This window comes from Charadrius vociferus, unplaced genomic scaffold (assembly GCF_000708025.1).
Source record: "Charadrius vociferus isolate BGI_N301 unplaced genomic scaffold, ASM70802v2 scaffold828, whole genome shotgun sequence".
Taxonomy (NCBI): Eukaryota; Metazoa; Chordata; class Aves; order Charadriiformes; family Charadriidae; genus Charadrius; species Charadrius vociferus.
In genome coordinates, this window is record NW_009649708.1 from 862,365 (window position 1) to 880,310 (window position 17,946).

Below are 17,946 nucleotides of genomic sequence, written 5' to 3' on the forward strand. Positions count from 1 at the left end.
TTATTTTTAAATAAAATTGCCAAGTGTGGATTGAAGACTTCAGCAGATCCACCAAGTTTGGATCCAACACCTTGCAGAGCACTAACATAACTATTTTTTGTTTGCTTTAAACCCAGACTTCCCATTTCCCGTTCCAGGGCATATACCAAATCTGATTGACTTGTCTGTGGCAGGAGTTGTGGGAGCCAGAAGTGGAGAATCCTGACATTAATGTACAAGAATGCTAAAACAGGTTTACATTTCAGGGGGCTCTCCTGAAACACAAAAACTCAAAGTATAACTAGAACCAACCAATTTCCCGGGGTTTGCTAGTCCAACATGTAGAAACCAAGTCTCTTAGGTGAATTGGAAAGAAGGCAGCAACAGCAAATTCTTCCACAACTGTGCAATTTGCTCATTCAAAAACCTGCTGCTTCTTACTGGCTTGGGTTGCCTTTTGAGAGGTAGGGCGCTGCCTAAAGTGCTGGAGAGTTTCTCTGCTAAACAGCACTGTCAAGATTTTATTTTTAATTGCAAATTTAAAATCCTGGTTTACACCTTTTTTTTCCTTTCTTTTTTTTTCTTTTTTTTTTTCTTTGCTTTTTGTCAGCCTTACCCAAACTTTACTTTTATTTTCTTACTACCCTCCTCTGTTGGCTGCCTGCTCCTTGTTAACTGAGGTTGTGTAATTGAAGGGTCGCTGTTCATGTTGGTGTTTGGACTATTTGGAAGAGGAGTCCAGTATAATTTTCAGTTCTCGATAACGAGCTTTGTATTTTTTGCATGTGCACTTCTTTCCCTGAAACTTTTACTCTTCTCGGCTTTCTTCTATAACGTGTGAAGATAGGTGAAAGGATCTGAATTTTTGGTAGCAGAACAGAGAAATGGGCTGTATGCAAAGTGTTGTCAAAATGTTTTGACAAAACCAACAAGGTAAACAAGCAAGTTCCATTTTTATTCTTGGTTCCTTCTGCTGTTGCCATCTCCTGTGCCACATGCAATAATGAAAGATAATTTCAGTCCAAGCTTTTTTCAAGCCTGTGGTTCCTTTTACTCTGCTCGCTTGCACGTGACTTAGCTCACTGGCACCACAAATGTTGTGTGTGGGTTGCGAACGTGGCAAAGAGATAGGTAGTTTAAAGCTAGTCAGGGTTAATCTAAATGGACTTCCAAAATGATAGGTAACCTTTTTTTAAAAGCCACTTTTAACCAGAGCCTAATCTTTGGACCTGAAGTTCATGGCATCTTTTTGTCTCTTAATCGTGATCTCTCGTGTTGAAATTTGGCCTGATGGCACAGGAGGGATGCTCCTCCCCTGTGGCAGCCGAAGTTCCTCTGCCAGAGCCCGGCTGCCTGCTCTGCTCCCATCAGCCACGCTACCGCCACGCTCCCATTCCGCTCAGCCCAGATGGTCTTGGGTCTGCTCTGGGACTTTCTCTTAGCCTGCCTACTCTGCTTTTTTTTACTCTTTTCTCTTTTCAAAGCGTTTCAGTTCCTGATGGCACTGTGTTTTAGCAGCACTACAGTCTGGGGAAAGTCAGCCTACATAGGAGTCCACAACACATCGTTCTTCTTGCCAAACACAAGTGGGCTATGAGGCTTTACGGGGCCATGCATTGTTTGTCGTTAATGCAGGTCTGATCCGCTGTAGACAGCAGAGAGAAGTAAAGGCCAGATCATCCATTGTTAGGGGTTCACAAGAGTTACTTCTCTTGGAAGTAAGAGAAGTATATTTTGTTGCAATTTGGATGGCGTAAAAGTTGTTGCTGGTGAAGTAGGTTGGAAGGGAAAGGACGAGTGGGTTTGCAGGCACTCCTGCAGGCAGGTGTGGTGCCAGTGTCGCTAACAAAGACATTGCCCGAGCTGGTGGACTCAGGCAGGCACTGAGCCAGGTGAAGAGAGTTTGTCCTGGAGGGAGAAGAAGCTCCTGGCAGTCACAGCAGAGGAGATGGTGTCAGTCCGGAGGGTGGGAGGAGGCTTTCAGAGCAAAGCGCGAGGACTGGACTGGCAGAGGTGGACAGCTGAGCTGCGCCATGGCTGCCATTGGAGCCCTTCAGCATCTGACCTGGTGTTCAGGGTGGAGAGTAGGTGATGCCACTTGTGGAGAAGCATGTGAGAGCTGGATGCCAGCAGGGGTGCTGGATGCCAAGAGGTGCGGACCAGCCAATCCCAGGGGAGCGTGGGGCTGAGTTCCCCGGTGGGGGCGGCACTGCTGGTCCCCTGCCTGCAATTCAGTGTCTGTCCCTGGCTGAAGCCAGATGAGCAGTCGAGCAGTCGCGGTTTTGGGGAGAGTCAGAGCAAGTCACGCCTGCCTCTGTAAAAGTAGTAAACAGTTGTGTAGCCTGTTTGAGGCAAAATATTGCAGAAGAGGGAGAGTTGAATTCATACAGCAAGGAATGAGGAATGTTTTCACGGAAAAATATCAGCTGGAAATTAAGTGAGAAAAGATAAAGATAGAGGACTTCTGGCCCTGCTATCTGTCTTTTGAGTGTTGACTGATTAAAACACAACAGAGTGAATGGCTGGACATCCCCGAACAATGCTTCACTGTCCCTGTGCAAATTGATACTCCTGGCGCCCCTTCACCAGGAGAGGGGATCTGGTCCTGAGCTGTGTGCTCTGCAAGGCACCATGTCCAGCCAAGACGCTGCCCTGCTCAGGCTGGCAGTAGGTTTTGCCTGAGTGTGGGTGCTGTGTCGTTTAGGGTGACCAGGACCCCCCACACTGGACATGCCCAGGGCCGTAGTGGTATCTGCGGTGGTGTTGGGTCCGGCATGGGCTTCTGCAGCGAAGTGCTCTGCTGTCCCTGAGTAACATACCTTGATTTTATCGTGGAGCACTCTCAGAGCACGTGCCCTTATTAATTTTGGGTTTAACTAAGCCAGAATACAAGCTCTACCAGCAGTGGGCATTAGGTCCGTCAGACTAAGCTAGAGCTTATGGGAGAGTAAAATCCCCAAAACACAGATAATGTGACCGTCAGGTCCCGAGGAGTGACTCCTTTGCTGTTGAACTTGGCTCTGGCTGTGATGACTGCTCTTTAGATGTATCCCTAGATAAAACAGGAGACCACTGGTGTGGATGGCTGGGCAATTTTGTACCTTGTTGTCTTGAGGCTTAGGTTCACGATATGGTGTACTTCTGCTCCTTTCTGGATCATCTGGGAGAGTGCTTGCTTTGAATGGGCATCTTCTTTATCTATCTCCCCAGCAGGTAACTCGGTCTTAACTCAGATAATTCCCATGCTGGTCATCAGTTGGTTTGCTCTCCATTCTGACATTAGCTTTGCAAAAATACACACTTTAGCCTTTTCTTAGGCCATGTAGGAGACTGAAGTGAAAAGAGGACTGGCTGCAACGCTGGCAGTGGGAGTTTGTGTAGATCCTTCCAGGCTGTGGCACAGAAGGGTTTTTTTCTTGAAACACTATCTTGAAATATGCAGGAAGCGAAGAAAAGCTGCATTCTTTTTGTCGCAGATGGGAGTGGGGAGAGGTACAAGTTAACATCTGCAGCGTGGAAGGATGTGCCCCTCTCGTGGCTAGCGAGACCTTGGAGGGAGGCAGCCATTTTGGGTGCTGCTCTGCTGGGTGCCACTGGGAAGCCAAAATGAAGCCTTGGAGAGATTCAGACAGCTTTTCAGGGAAAAACCGTCCCGGTCAGCATGTTGATTTCTATGGAGAGATGCTTGTAAAGGTGGCTTGCAAACAGCATCTGAATCCCCGTGACTGTTGACCCCAGTGGGTTTGGATTTCATTCTGGACATGGTGCAGGGACCATGTGGCAATCCATCTTGGTGCAAGAGATGATGTCACACTGACACATGTCAGTGGTTTTGACAGTGCAGTGGCACTGTCAGGCTCACGAGAAGGTCTGGGAGCTGAGCCTGGGCTCTCAGAGACATCTCATCACACTGGACTGATGTACAGTTGCTTTAGGGTGGGCCAGCACAGGCACAGGGCTTCGGCGGCTGGCCTGCAAGGACATGCAAGCTGCAGGGTCTTTGCTGCGGGGCTGACCCCCACTGGCGTGTTTTCAGCTCCTCTGTGTCATCAGCTGTCCTGATGCGGCTGGCGCTGAGATGAAGCTGCAGGCTTCACATGGCAGCTGGAGGAGGCCGAGTCTATGTAAGATATGCCCGGGAAATTTATATTGCTGGGAGTTGAGGGTGGTGAAAATGAGCAGTGGCATTCTTTTCTATCACTGGTGAATGTCTTGATGTGCAACTCAAGCTCAAGTCACCAGGCACTCATCATATCTGCAGTGCCCCCAGCTGATATGTTAGCCCAGGTCAAAGACCAGGGTGGCTTTTGTTCTTCTTGCTCTGGGTAGAAAGGCGCGCTGTCGTGTGCCAGAGTGCAGGACCTGTCGGGATAGGACATCTCAGAGCAGTGCTGTCACATGAAGGTTAGCTGCATTGGTTCTCTCCCCCAGGTTGGGCTTGCTGTAGTGTTTCACTAGGGAGTATGTTTTATTTCTCCGTGCTCTGTCCCGGTTGTGCAATAGTTTTTGAGTGTGATGCACGCTGCTGGCTTTATTGCCTGTGGTCTCCTGAGGTTTAGAACTTGCTTTTCCTGGACTTGCCTTTTGCTCAGACATTTAGTACAGGCAGAGGAGCTTGAACCGGCAACTCCTTGGGAGTGTGCATCAGCACGTCGTCATCAGCTGGTCCGGACTCCTCAAGACTCACCTGGGGGCTGTAGGTGACCCTGCTCTGGCAGGAGGGTTGGACTAGATGATCTCCAGAGGTCCCTTCCAACCCTAACAATTCTGTGAATTCTGTGAATTCTGTGGGGTCAAGAAGTGCCTGGCTTTTCAAGGGCCAGCTCTTCTCTTCTGTGTCAGTCCAGCAGAATCAGATCCAGCTGTCTGCCTTCTAGGTGAACTGTGAAGGCTTGCTGATCTGTCAATACTGCAAGAAATGCCAGGGCTAGGAAGTGTGGATAAAGGATTTTGTGAAATCTGGTATTTAAACCTCCCACTCAAGTGATGCTGAGGAGAGCTGGCAATGTAGCATTGGCTTATCAGGAACTGTGTGAGCAGGTCAACTTAAGAAAAATGATGTGTGAGCAGCACCAGAGGTGAAGAAGAAAAGCCAGTGTCTTGTCAGGTACAGAGCTAAAAATGGGGTCGAAATTTCTTTTTATTAAAAAGATTATTTTATTTAAATAATAAATGATGGTAGGATCGCCATTGCCAGGGGCTGCTGAAGGGCAACCAGGCAGGTCTCTGGGCAAAATAGGGACTGGAGACTTTGAATTATTTTCTAGCATTAATAATTCTGAACTAAGCACTGCAAATTCATGTAATTGTCATCTGTGCTTTCACGCACGCAAACAGTTTGGTTTGCGGATAGGTCTTTTGCCAGTGGCAAAAGATAGGTCTTTTGTTCAGAGGCTCATTTGCTCTTTAACAAAAAAACTAAAAAAAAAAAGTTGGCATCTGAGCTGCAACTGTCAATAAAAGTCCTGGTAAATGAGTCCTTGCAGGCTTCTGCAAGGCCATATGTAACTTATCTTGTCCAATGAAAGTCTCTAATTGGAGGTTTAAAGTAATTTAAAAAAGAATCAGTTAACAGTCAGTCTATTTTTAGTTTAAAGATGGACTTTATATGGTCATAAAGTAAAAATCCTAGCTTAATTATGGGAATCGGAGAACATTGGCTTAATTGCACTAGGAACTGCACACACGAGTGCAGAGGACACACTTTATGAGTGATTATCTTCTGATAAAATATACAGTGCAACAAGTGGAGGTGCTCCAAGCTCCAGAAAGTGTCTTGTGGACAAAGTTGCTGAGTTGGTGGAGAAGAGATGGCATTAAATCATCTGCAGATGGTCATGGTCCATTCTCATCTCAGTATTGGCTGCCTTGCCTTTTATTTGTGGAAAATTGACTTGCAACTGGGTATGATTAAAGGGGCTAATTATAATTTAATACTAAAGCCTTGGTTGAGGAGATGTTCTCTGTTCTGGAGATGCCTCCAGCAGCTGGTGAAGTACCTCCGGGAGGTTTGGATGGCAGAGGATTTGGTCACAGGAAATACAGGCTCTGCTCCCGATGGTTAAGGAGATCCATCTGACGAGTTGCCTGTTGAGTGGATGGGTAAATCCTGGAAGATAGCAGAGTGCTTGAGGCGAGCCTGGGGCTGTCACCCTTGAAGCTGAGATACTTGGGAAGCTAAATTTGGGTGCCTGGGAAGAAGACAGAATTTAGGACATGGTGGTACCTCTTCCAAAAGTCTTAATGCGTGCCTGGGAAAATGATAGAAAGGGTATGATAAGTAGGTGAAGTTGAGAATCATGTCTTTGCAGCACGGGCTGGTTTCCACTTCAGCTGAAGCATCCCTAGACGGGTGGCATGGAAAGTGGACAGGGTTTGGGGAGCATGGACTGAACACAGTGCTGGTGGAAGGCTGAGGCTGTTAGGACTTGGGCGAAGGCACTGAACGGGAGTGCCAAGAACAAAAATGTGTACCCATTTCTCCTGGAGGGCAAGGGGACAGTTTTTGGTGCGGGTTACGAGGAGGTTGAGAGCAGAGTGGTGTACGCAGGAGGAGCAGCCAGCTGTTGGACTGCAGGTTGGGATAAGAAATGGGCATGTGGTCCAAACTGGAGAGATGTCTGCTTACCAGTATGGAAACGTGAAACAAAAATAGTTGTTGTAGACTGCTTGGCAGTGTGAAAAGACCTTGGCATAGCCGGTCTGATTGAAACATGGTGGGGGGGTGATGAAAATCAGTAAGATACTGCATTACCTGCCATCAAACTATACCGAATAGGCATGCTAGGTCTTAAAGGTGTGAAGGAACACTAGATCTAAAAAGTTGCCGTAAAATCTGAGAGGAAATTGCAGTAGTGATGACCACACAGTCAAATTTATGTTGGATATAAATCCTGTATTTTAATGACACAGGGGTATTAGGAAATTTTCTATTCCAGACAAGAAGAAGGTTATGAATTTCATGGGGCTTGGGAGAAAAGCAGGATCATGCGTCTTCATAAACTTGTAAGAAAAAGTAAATTCAATTATGTCCATGCTATCTGGCGGGATTGTTTGGGAAGGAGCTAGCTAACGTTTTGGTGAACAAACATCTTGATTTACTTAAAGGATCATTTCTTGTAACAGCCTGGTATAGAGTTAGCCTTGATTTAGGACTAAAATGTAAGAACTGGTTCAAGATATAATTACTGTTGAGTCATTAAATAGCAGTGACCACAGTACAATTACAGGTTCAGCATCCTCAAGGGTGGGAGGCGCTGGACTGAAAATGAGTCTCATGTTATAAAATATGGGGAGAAGATCAGAAAAATAAAGTCAGTCTTGTCAAGGCAGCCCCACAGATACCTGGAAAGGTTACAGATATCCAAGTTAGGCAGAGCTCTGTCACGAAGGAGCTTCAGAGCTGAAGTGGAAATCAATTATGAAGTAAAATAGTTATAAAGTTACAAATTATAGTTATAAAGGAAGGGGCTTCTGAAGTCCAGCAAGAGTCCATCAAAAGACAGAAGACCATCTCTTGCAAAGTAGACTGAAAGAGCCATGCTGTACGGCAGGTAACCGGTGATCTGGAAATTAATCAGTTTAGGAGGGGCTTTGAAGAGCTGGGGGCCTTAGGGAGCAAACGCTATCTTAAGTATATCAGAGAGAAGGCTGGGGAGAAAATCTGCGCATGCAGGACTGAGGGCACAGTTAATTTTCTGCACTACTTCATACTACTTAAGTGACTTCTCCACATCATTCTGGAGCACAGGGCATGTTTGAGAGCCTGCCTATCCATCACCTAGTCCTTTTGGAAGGTAAAGATGAGGAGCCTCCCTCTGAAACTTGAGTGTTTGAGGCAGAGATGCTGGAGCAAAGCAGTAAATTCAGGAGTAAGAGCAACAGGTGTACCTAGGAGTTTTAAAAGAGCTCGAGACTGAAACGCTAAAATTACTAGCAGAAATAGGGCTGTTAAAAAATAGCATAGTATTCTCCATGACTAGATAACGTCCTAATGTCAGATTAATTATTTTTTTTTAATTAAAGTATTAAATGGGGCACTGGGAATTCCGGATCAGAAACCCTGATCTCTGGTTTGAGAAGGAGAAAGTGAGGTGCTGTAACTCTTCAGTATGTGATAGGTTGAAAGCAACATACTTTCTGCAAAGAAAGGAGGTTGGACTAGCTGACCTTCAAAAGTCCCTTCCAACTCAAACCATTCTGTGATTCTATGATCAGTCGTGTTTTCTGGGTAATCTACCTGAATCTTTGAACATGTTGACAAACACGAGGAGGTGGAGAGTCAACTGATCTATATTTGGATGTTTTAAAAGCTTTTTTTATCAAGTCCTCCCAAGAAGGTATTAACAAATATGCTTGTAATGAGAAGAGAAATATCATGGAGTCCTTCTTTGGTTGCAGCTGATGGTGATCACTTGGGTTGCACAAGGTAGACAAAAGTCAAGTTGGAGATGGTGATCAAAGGCTTCCAAGCTTGCATCTTGAGTAGATCAGCCTTGGAGCAAATGAGTTTCCTCTGGAAAACACTGATTCATTAAAACTGAAGTTGCCAGGTAGAGAAGTTCAATTTTTATTGAACTTTTCTGGTGATCACATCTAGGTCCAGGCTGCAAAGTCTGGTTGATCAAAGAGGAGAAACAAGCCCTGGGTAGCATGGCTCTAGATTTCTTTCATCATGTGACACCCCAAGTTCAAATTCCTACCCTGAGCTTGCCTTGCAAGTCTGCCAGATCCCAGAGCATGCCTCAGCAACTAGTGTTGTGGATATGTTCTGTTTTCTTTTGGTTATACCAAGAAAAACCCAAAAGGTTTTGGTTTTGACAATGGTCAGAAAGGGAAGGAGTGGGGAGGGAGGCTCAGTCAACATTTTCCAGGTCTTGTCTAGCTCTGTTCTTGAGGGAGGATGGTCCACGGGTGTGTGCACGCGTGCGTGCAGACCTGTGTTACCTCTCTTCCCAAGGGACCTAGGAGGAACTGGTGAGACCTAGAGCAACGCTTTGCTTTTCTTGCTCACTTTTAGGCTTCTTAAAAGTCTAGAAGTCATGGCAAATATCTTTGATTCTCCCACCTTCCCTGTCTGCAGTAGGTCATTGTACCAAAGAGTCAGTGCTTTTGATAAATCATCGGATTTTGCAATAGGAGCAGGTTAACTGCAGGCACCTCAAGGATTTTGGCTCAAGTTAGTGTTTAAATATAAGAATTGGCAGTGGAAAGAGCAGAGTGGTTGGTTTATACCATGACTGGAAAATTCAGAAGAGCATGATAAGGTCTGTTACTGTGAGTATGCAGCAGTGGGGGCTGACCCTGGGAAATGCAAGGTAATAGGTGGGGGGGAGCAATTTTTAATGCTCCAACAGTATTACCAGGCTTTAAGTGATTTGCTCATTCAGGAAGAAGAATATCTGATTCTGGGTAGCAAAAGCAAATGAAGTGAAGGTGTATAGACTGCCGTAGAAAATAACTGCATATTACAGATTTAGGTGCTAAGGTCTGAGAGGCTGCTGTGCGTGAACTCTCCTGTAACACAGTTCACTAGACGCCCACGGTGTCCTTGTGCTGTTTTCCCTGGTAATCTGGTGGTTGTCAGTGGCACAACCTTTGTCCCCTCCCCCTAGAAATACTAATTCTATTAGATTGCTCACTTCTAGTTAAATTATACCAGCTGACTTTGAAGTACTTAATATAAAAGCGTCGTGGTATGCTTGCATGATAGTTATTTGATGTAAGAAAAAAAAATCTCTTGTGCTCTCTCTTTAGGAATTTGGGCTTTGAGTTTCATTGGGGAGTGTTGTATGTACCCAACTGCATGGGATCGGGCTCATCGCTTTTTAAAAATGTATTTCACATCTGAGATTAGAAACGTTCTAGAAGACAGGTCAGAAGATAAAGTTGGCTGTTACAGGCTCAGATGGTAATAGTGACTTGTGCTAAAGGCTGTCCGTCCACATAGAAAACTGCACGGCTACTTCTGTTTTAACTGCTGTCAAAGGTCTGGCATTTTGGTAATAGTATTTTTTCTAAATGTACTGAGTATACTTGCCTTTAAATCCTGTTAGGTACAGATAATTATCGTTGGTATTCTGTAAATTAGCTCTATACTAGCATTCACATTGGACGAGGCTTAATATTGTGAGCGTCAAAGATGACTTGAAAAAGGAAAATTAATTTATACCCTTTTAATGCGGTTCGACCCATATAGGGGTTTATTTGTAGAAGTAGCAGGAGTGCTACGACTGTCCTTCCCCTTTTATTTGCTGTGATTTTCTGCAGGAGAACATAAAGATTTAAATCTATTTTCCTATCCATCGGAGACACTGAGATATTATCACGGTGGTGATGGAAATACCTAGACAAACCAGGCCATAGCACAGAGATAATGCATCTTTTCCTTTTTTTTTCCTTCTTCTGCTGTCAATCAGGCCTCCGAGCTTTTTTTTTTTTTTTTCTTTAAATGTAAAAGAGTTAAATTTTTTTGAGTAAGAATCACTTCCCTCATCTGTCTGGTGTGACATCTGCTAATACCATAGGTCTGTTCAGGCTGGATTATTTGTGGTCTTCCAGAAAAGGTAGACAGGACTAGAATTACTGATGCCAAAAATTGCCCACAGCAAAAGAGGGAAATCCTCGTTTTCGGGACAAAACCTATCCAGACCGTTTTCAGACACCCTGCAGCACACCACAAAGGTATAAATACCTACTTTTTCTTTTCCAGGTGATCTTTATGGCCAGGTAGCAGCGGGCAGGGTCAGTCTGTCTGGGCTGATGGGATGGGTGTCCTGCCCTGCAGATTTGCCCTACTTCGCCATCAAACCCAACGGTTTTTAGGCTGGGCTTTTGTCCTCCAAGTGGAGCTCAGCCCTGGCACAGCCAGCCCTGGCACAGCCAGTGCCATTGGGCGTCCACGCTGTTCCCATGCTTCTTGCATCTCCGCAGATACGAGATTCGGCGTCTCCGCAGGTGATGCTGCCTGCGCACAGCCCAGCTGCTTGGTGTGCATTTAGGGAGCTATGTGTGGTTGGCTTTCACCCTGTCCTCAGTGTTAATCCCCAGGGCAGAAAAATCAGGACTTTCTCAGTTAAAGAAAAAAACAAAAAGTGAAGCAAAATCTCTGGAGAGTGGTGTTTCCCTGCAGTAGTGACGGCCATTCACCACCCGCTTCTGTTCAGCCATGACCCCTGGTTCTGTTCTGCTGGGTTTTTAGCCATCTTGACCTCATGTTTGCAAATATTATTGGTAATATAATGCTCTATGTACAAATGTCTGTGTGGTTCATGTGTATGTTTCTGCGGTTCAAGTCAGCCACAGACTTCTGGAATTTCATTGTACTTTGGTTAAATGTTGGACTTTTAACTCTTCTACTGTATGGCTTCTTGATTTCTCTTGTCCAATGTGGACCAACTCTATTTTTGGAAATAAATAAGCATGTAAATAAAATGAATGGGTTTATGCCACTTACAAGAAAATGCTTTCTTTAAAATATACACTCAGTCTTGTATATTTTATGGTATCTCAGGGAGTGGACAAGGCTCAGGCACCAGCAGCCTTGGTGATGAGATACCATATTATGTACAAATTCACTTCCAAGTGGTTTCAGAAGAAGACTTTCCACCTCCTGAGCCAAACCCCCGTAGGACCAGGCTTGGGGGGGTGGGGGGGTGGGAGGGAGAATCCAGAAAGAAATGCATAGTTTAAGGGGAGTAGAGGAAAGAAACACGACTTTCCTCTCAACACAAGGCTTCTGGTTTGAGGTGTCCAGGTGCCAAAGGTGCCGCCAAGTGTAGGGACGCCACGGGCAGCTCTCGGCTCCTGCCCAGGAGCTCGTGGAGATCAGGAGCACAATGATTTCTTTTTTTTTTTTTTAAACTTCTCAATATAAACCAATATTTACCAGTAATCCTGTGTTTCTGTTTTTGTTTTTTGGCAGACTTTTACCAGTAAATATCGGTTTATTCCTGAAACCAGAAGCCCTAAACATACCTTTGTTTATAAGGTCAGTTGTCATTTTGTCTCTCTCATTCCCCACTCCCCCCAGTACAAGCCGGCAGGTGACTGAAAGGTACCAAGTTTTCTTTCTAGTTTTCCTGCTCTGCGTCTTTGGGAACTGGAGCCCGCAGGACCTAGAGCCTTCTGTTGGTAACGTAGACCAGAGTTTACAAATTATTCTTTTACCATTTTAAAGCCTGCTTTTAAGGACAGAGATGTTCCCAGCTGCCCACTATGGGAACTGGTAGAAACCCCTGCAAATGCCTAAATTGCTTCATCTCTCCAAAGCCTGCGGGTAGGTCTCTCACAAGCATCTTCAGGCTTGGGGCTGAGAAAATAATTCATTGAAAAAAATACGCTAAAAAATGCTATTTCTGTTTTACAGTGAGGAGGACTGGGGGAGGGAAGGGCGGGAAAGGAATTTGACCACCACCACCTCCCCCCCCCACCCCCCCATATTTTTCTAATTTACTGCTAAAAAGCAAGTGTGACATGGGGAGGAGGGAGAGAATTTGAACGTTGCCCTTCCTAAACTCATTGTAAACTCTTCCTCCAAGGCTGGGAGAAAGGGCAAGTAAAAGGTCTGATCCTTAAAAGGACATTGCTAGGTGTCTGGGACCCCAAAAGCAGCTGGCGCTTTTTAATGATGGGAATTGCTTTAGGTCCTTTTTTCAGAGTTTTGGTTTGTACCAAGACAAACTGACTTGGGAAAGAGTTAAATTTTTTTGAGTAAGAATCACTTCCCTCATCTGTCTGGTGTGACATCTGCTAATACCATAGGTCTGTTCAGGCTGGATTATTTGTGGTCTTCCAGAAAAGGTAGACAGGACTAGAATTACTGATGCCAAAAATTGCCCACAGCAAAAGAGGGAAATCCTCGTTTTCGGGACAAAACCTATCCAGACCGTTTTCAGACACCCTGCAGCACACCACAAAGGTATAAATACCTACTTTTTCTTTTCCAGGTGATCTTTATGGCCAGGTAGCAGCGGGCAGGGTCAGTCTGTCTGGGCTGATGGGATGGGTGTCCTGCCCTGCAGATTTGCCCTACTTCGCCATCAAACCCAACGGTTTTTAGGCTGGGCTTTTGTCCTCCAAGTGGAGCTCAGCCCTGGCACAGCCAGCCCTGGCACAGCCAGTGCCATTGGGCGTCCACGCTGTTCCCATGCTTCTTGCATCTCCGCAGATACGAGATTCGGCGTCTCCGCAGGTGATGCTGCCTGCGCACAGCCCAGCTGCTTGGTGTGCATTTAGGGAGCTATGTGTGGTTGGCTTTCACCCTGTCCTCAGTGTTAATCCCCAGGGCAGAAAAATCAGGACTTTCTCAGTTAAAGAAAAAAACAAAAAGTGAAGCAAAATCTCTGGAGAGTGGTGTTTCCCTGCAGTAGTGACGGCCATTCACCACCCGCTTCTGTTCAGCCATGACCCCTGGTTCTGTTCTGCTGGGTTTTTAGCCATCTTGACCTCATGTTTGCAAATATTATTGGTAATATAATGCTCTATGTACAAATGTCTGTGTGGTTCATGTGTATGTTTCTGCGGTTCAAGTCAGCCACAGACTTCTGGAATTTCATTGTACTTTGGTTAAATGTTGGACTTTTAACTCTTCTACTGTATGGCTTCTTGATTTCTCTTGTCCAATGTGGACCAACTCTATTTTTGGAAATAAATAAGCATGTAAATAAAATGAATGGGTTTATGCCACTTACAAGAAAATGCTTTCTTTAAAATATACACTCAGTCTTGTATATTTTATGGTATCTCAGGGAGTGGACAAGGCTCAGGCACCAGCAGCCTTGGTGATGAGATACCATATTATGTACAAATTCACTTCCAAGTGGTTTCAGAAGAAGACTTTCCACCTCCTGAGCCAAACCCCCGTAGGACCAGGCTTGGGGGGGTGGGGGGGTGGGAGGGAGAATCCAGAAAGAAATGCATAGTTTAAGGGGAGTAGAGGAAAGAAACACGACTTTCCTCTCAACACAAGGCTTCTGGTTTGAGGTGTCCAGGTGCCAAAGGTGCCGCCAAGTGTAGGGACGCCACGGGCAGCTCTCGGCTCCTGCCCAGGAGCTCGTGGAGATCAGGAGCACAATGATTTCTTTTTTTTTTTTTTAAACTTCTCAATATAAACCAATATTTACCAGTAATCCTGTGTTTCTGTTTTTGTTTTTTGGCAGACTTTTACCAGTAAATATCGGTTTATTCCTGAAACCAGAAGCCCTAAACATACCTTTGTTTATAAGGTCAGTTGTCATTTTGTCTCTCTCATTCCCCACTCCCCCCAGTACAAGCCGGCAGGTGACTGAAAGGTACCAAGTTTTCTTTCTAGTTTTCCTGCTCTGCGTCTTTGGGAACTGGAGCCCGCAGGACCTAGAGCCTTCTGTTGGTAACGTAGACCAGAGTTTACAAATTATTCTTTTACCATTTTAAAGCCTGCTTTTAAGGACAGAGATGTTCCCAGCTGCCCACTATGGGAACTGGTAGAAACCCCTGCAAATGCCTAAATTGCTTCATCTCTCCAAAGCCTGCGGGTAGGTCTCTCACAAGCATCTTCAGGCTTGGGGCTGAGAAAATAATTCATTGAAAAAAATACGCTAAAAAATGCTATTTCTGTTTTACAGTGAGGAGGACTGGGGGAGGGAAGGGCGGGAAAGGAATTTGACCACCACCACCTCCCCCCCCCACCCCCCCATATTTTTCTCATTTACTGCTAAAAAGCAAGTGTGACATGGGGAGGAGGGAGAGAATTTGAACGTTGCCCTTCCTAAACTCATTGTAAACTCTTCCTCCAAGGCTGGGCCCCCCCCAAAATGTTTGTGACCCAAATGCAACAGCGTTACGCTAGTACTCGAGAAACAGAGAAGCTGGCATGGAATAGAAAATGAGTTGACTGCATGGTCCCAGCCAATTTTTTTTCTCCCAAGAAAACAAAATGCAAAAAAAAAAAAAAAAACAGAAAAAAAGAAAAACACACGAAAAACAGCCCTAACCCCAAAAAAACTCAACCTCCCAAAAAAGCAAGCCAAGGAGGATCTCAAATGCCTAGTCTAGTTTTATTGTACACGGTTGGCGAGAGCGTTCTTGGCATACCTGAAACCTAACTATGTCCCTTTAAGGAGCACCAGTGGCTAATTTCCTCCTGATGAACCCAAAAGCTGAGGTTTTGGCAGTTTTTTGAGTGCAGACCAAAGCTCCTGCAGCCTTAGTTGAAATCCAGAATGAGGGGAGCCCTTCCAGCTGTGCACTTTGAGCTGAAAACTACCTTTCCTCCCCTTTTGCAGCCTGGGTGGTTCTGATTGCTGGCAGTTCTGTAATACAACTTTAATCTGAGCAATTGAGGCTGGTCCTACATTATCTTCAGACGTCTTGCGGAGGACTCCTGTTACCAGTTTGGTACTCAAAAGCTACACCCCACCATCAGAAGTCACTTATTTTTCTCTTTTTCAAAGGCAGTGATAGATTACCCTCTCTAGCTCTAATGGAAAAATTATAATTGCAATGCAACTTTCTAATAAATTGTTCATATATTCATAATTCCGTTGCAATCCCAAATTGGAGAAGAGATCTGTTAAAGGTATATATTAGTCTAGATTTTTTCTTATTGTAAATACTGTAATTTTATAATATTGTCAATATTTTATTAACTTAGAAATATTTAACAGAGTTTAATCTATGGTAGTTGATTTATTTATAGGTTTATGTTGCAGCCAATATTGCATTACATTCTAATGTAAGATTAACTTTCAGCATGTAAACATTGATTTAATATGTCATTGGAAAGATTAAGAGAGAAGACTCTCACTCTTAATCTGTAATATTTATCCCCCAATTCCCAGTTTGGAATTATTTAACAAAATATTAAGAGGTTTCAAGAGCTCATGAATCTAACAAATGCAGTTGGGTTTGAAAACTTGAATTTTGCAATGTACCTGGCTCTTTCACCCTGTGAATGAGTTTGCTTCAATATCTAATCTATGTATAGTATGGAAGTCTTTATTTTGAGCAAAGGGACACTGTCAGTTCAATTTTAGATTCTTGTTGGGGGCGGGGGGCGGGGGGAGCAAAACTCACCCCTGGTGCATGTGTGTTAATTCCTTTTTAATCACAAGGGGAAAATCCTTTCCTTGTTGATTTGGGTATCTGGATGGAAGCATTCCACATTCCTGCAGCGGTTTGCATCCCTGCAGCCGGGCACGGGGTGGAAATCCAGCTGCTACGAGGGGTCTCGGCGAGAGGCGAGATGCCTAGCGGTGCTGCCACGTCCTGCTATCCCTGGCACTGACTGCAGTTGGAGGTCGGTGAGACGCGTAAAAGTGCACAAGGTCTAAAACTTGCCAAATTTTGACCAAAGTTTTTGCCTTTTTTTTTTTTTTTTTAAATATCTCTCTCTCTCTTTTAGCCTGATGGTGTCCCTTTAACAGCATAAAGATGTTCACGTTCTCTGAAAAACTGTTCGAAATGATTTTCTTTTTAAGGCAAGGGAGAATTGGTCTGTAATATGTTTGCAACGTAACTTGCATAAAAATACCAAAAATATATTAAGGGTTTTCACGGGAGTTGGTATTTTTGAGTGTAAAAGTTAATCTTTATTAGAGATGTGCCAATCTATACTGCTTTATTGTAGTGTTGTTACACTTAGGCATTTCAGTTAACTTACGAATATATACTGTAACAGTATACTTTGTACAGATTTATTTAAAATTTATTTGAAAACTGAAATAAAGTAGGCAGAAAATAAAGATATTTATTTTTCATTTGACTATGTAAGAAGGTATCATTCTTTTGGTTTTAGTGCACTGGTGTACCAAGCCTCAGAACCACTGATTTCTCCAGCTCATAGGATGCTTTTCCGAGACTGTGGATACGTGTATGTGTACTGCTGTGTTGATAAGTAAATGCCAACGATGGAGTTCGTTGCTTTTATACATCCCAAAGAGAAGTTCTCCACCCTTCATTTTCTGTTTTCTGACCGAAAAGGCGTGTGTTTGTGAACAGTGTTCACGCGAGTTCTGCCATCCCACTCTCACATCAGCTTATACCAATGCCAGGATGGGAGGATTTGCCTGCGTACCTTCCCCAAAACACCCTGGTCCGCAGTGGCATCGTCAGGGAGCAGTTCAAACGTGTGTCCTTTGGGCTTTGTGTAAAGCAAACACAGAACAAGAAAAATTGAGATGTTAAAATCCATTAGAAAACAAATTCCTTATTGTACAGTAGTATGGAGATCTCTAGTCAACCTGCCATTAATAATAGATTCTTATTTTTTGAATGATCTATTTAAAAGAACAGCAAGCATTGTATTTGCTAGTAAATCTGAAGTGTTTACATGGAATTACTAAATAAATTATTTGATTTAAGATGGCTCTCATCAGTGCTGATTTTTAATGCTGGAAATTAATTTTGGCAGCTGCTTTTTTAGTTGGTGCTGTTCTTTAAAAAGCAGGTTTTTTCCATGCACCTTGTGTTTTAAATTAGGTTCTGAGGAAGACGCAAAGCATACCCCTCCCTGTGAGGTCTCACAGGAGCGCTAGCTAACATTTTCCAACCCCCTTCCACATCATGAGACTGCCCCTTCACATCCCAAACAACTGATTACATTGCTGAGACAGAGCAGGATGCTCTGAATTGGAAGCCGTGCGGCAAATGGTACTTGCTCAGCTGCAGCTTTCACTGGTCTGAGTCCTGATCCATGTATAAATATATATATATTTTTTTTTTAGCAGAAAGCATTGGGATAGAAGTAAAACATCATCCTTCAAGGTAACAAGATGTCAAACTCAGTTCCAGTGTGGCTTGGTCCTGCTTACCACAGTTACAAGGCTGCGGGAAAGCCCCATGCTTCCAGCCCTATGACCCTGCTCAGGGCCCTCATGTCTGTGGACGGTCGAGAGAAGCTGAAGCAGATGGGTGCTTTGGATCGTCATCAAGGCTGAAGGCTAATTCTCTGAGCATCAGAGGCGGTGGATGGAGTGGGTGATGCCTGGC

General features: G+C 44.4%; 1 long non-coding RNA gene across 1 annotated transcript in view; it reads left to right on the top strand.

The window, feature by feature from the left end:
* Window positions 1–16,001, top strand: part of LOC104291441 — a 21,012-nt gene extending 5,011 nt beyond the window's left edge. The window contains exons 2-4 of the long non-coding RNA XR_717917.1: window positions 11,903–11,968; window positions 12,055–12,111; window positions 15,243–16,001. This is a non-coding gene — a long non-coding RNA (uncharacterized LOC104291441). The remainder of the gene's footprint in view (window positions 1–11,902; window positions 11,969–12,054; window positions 12,112–15,242) is intronic.
* Window positions 16,002–17,946: the final 1,945 nt, after the last annotated feature.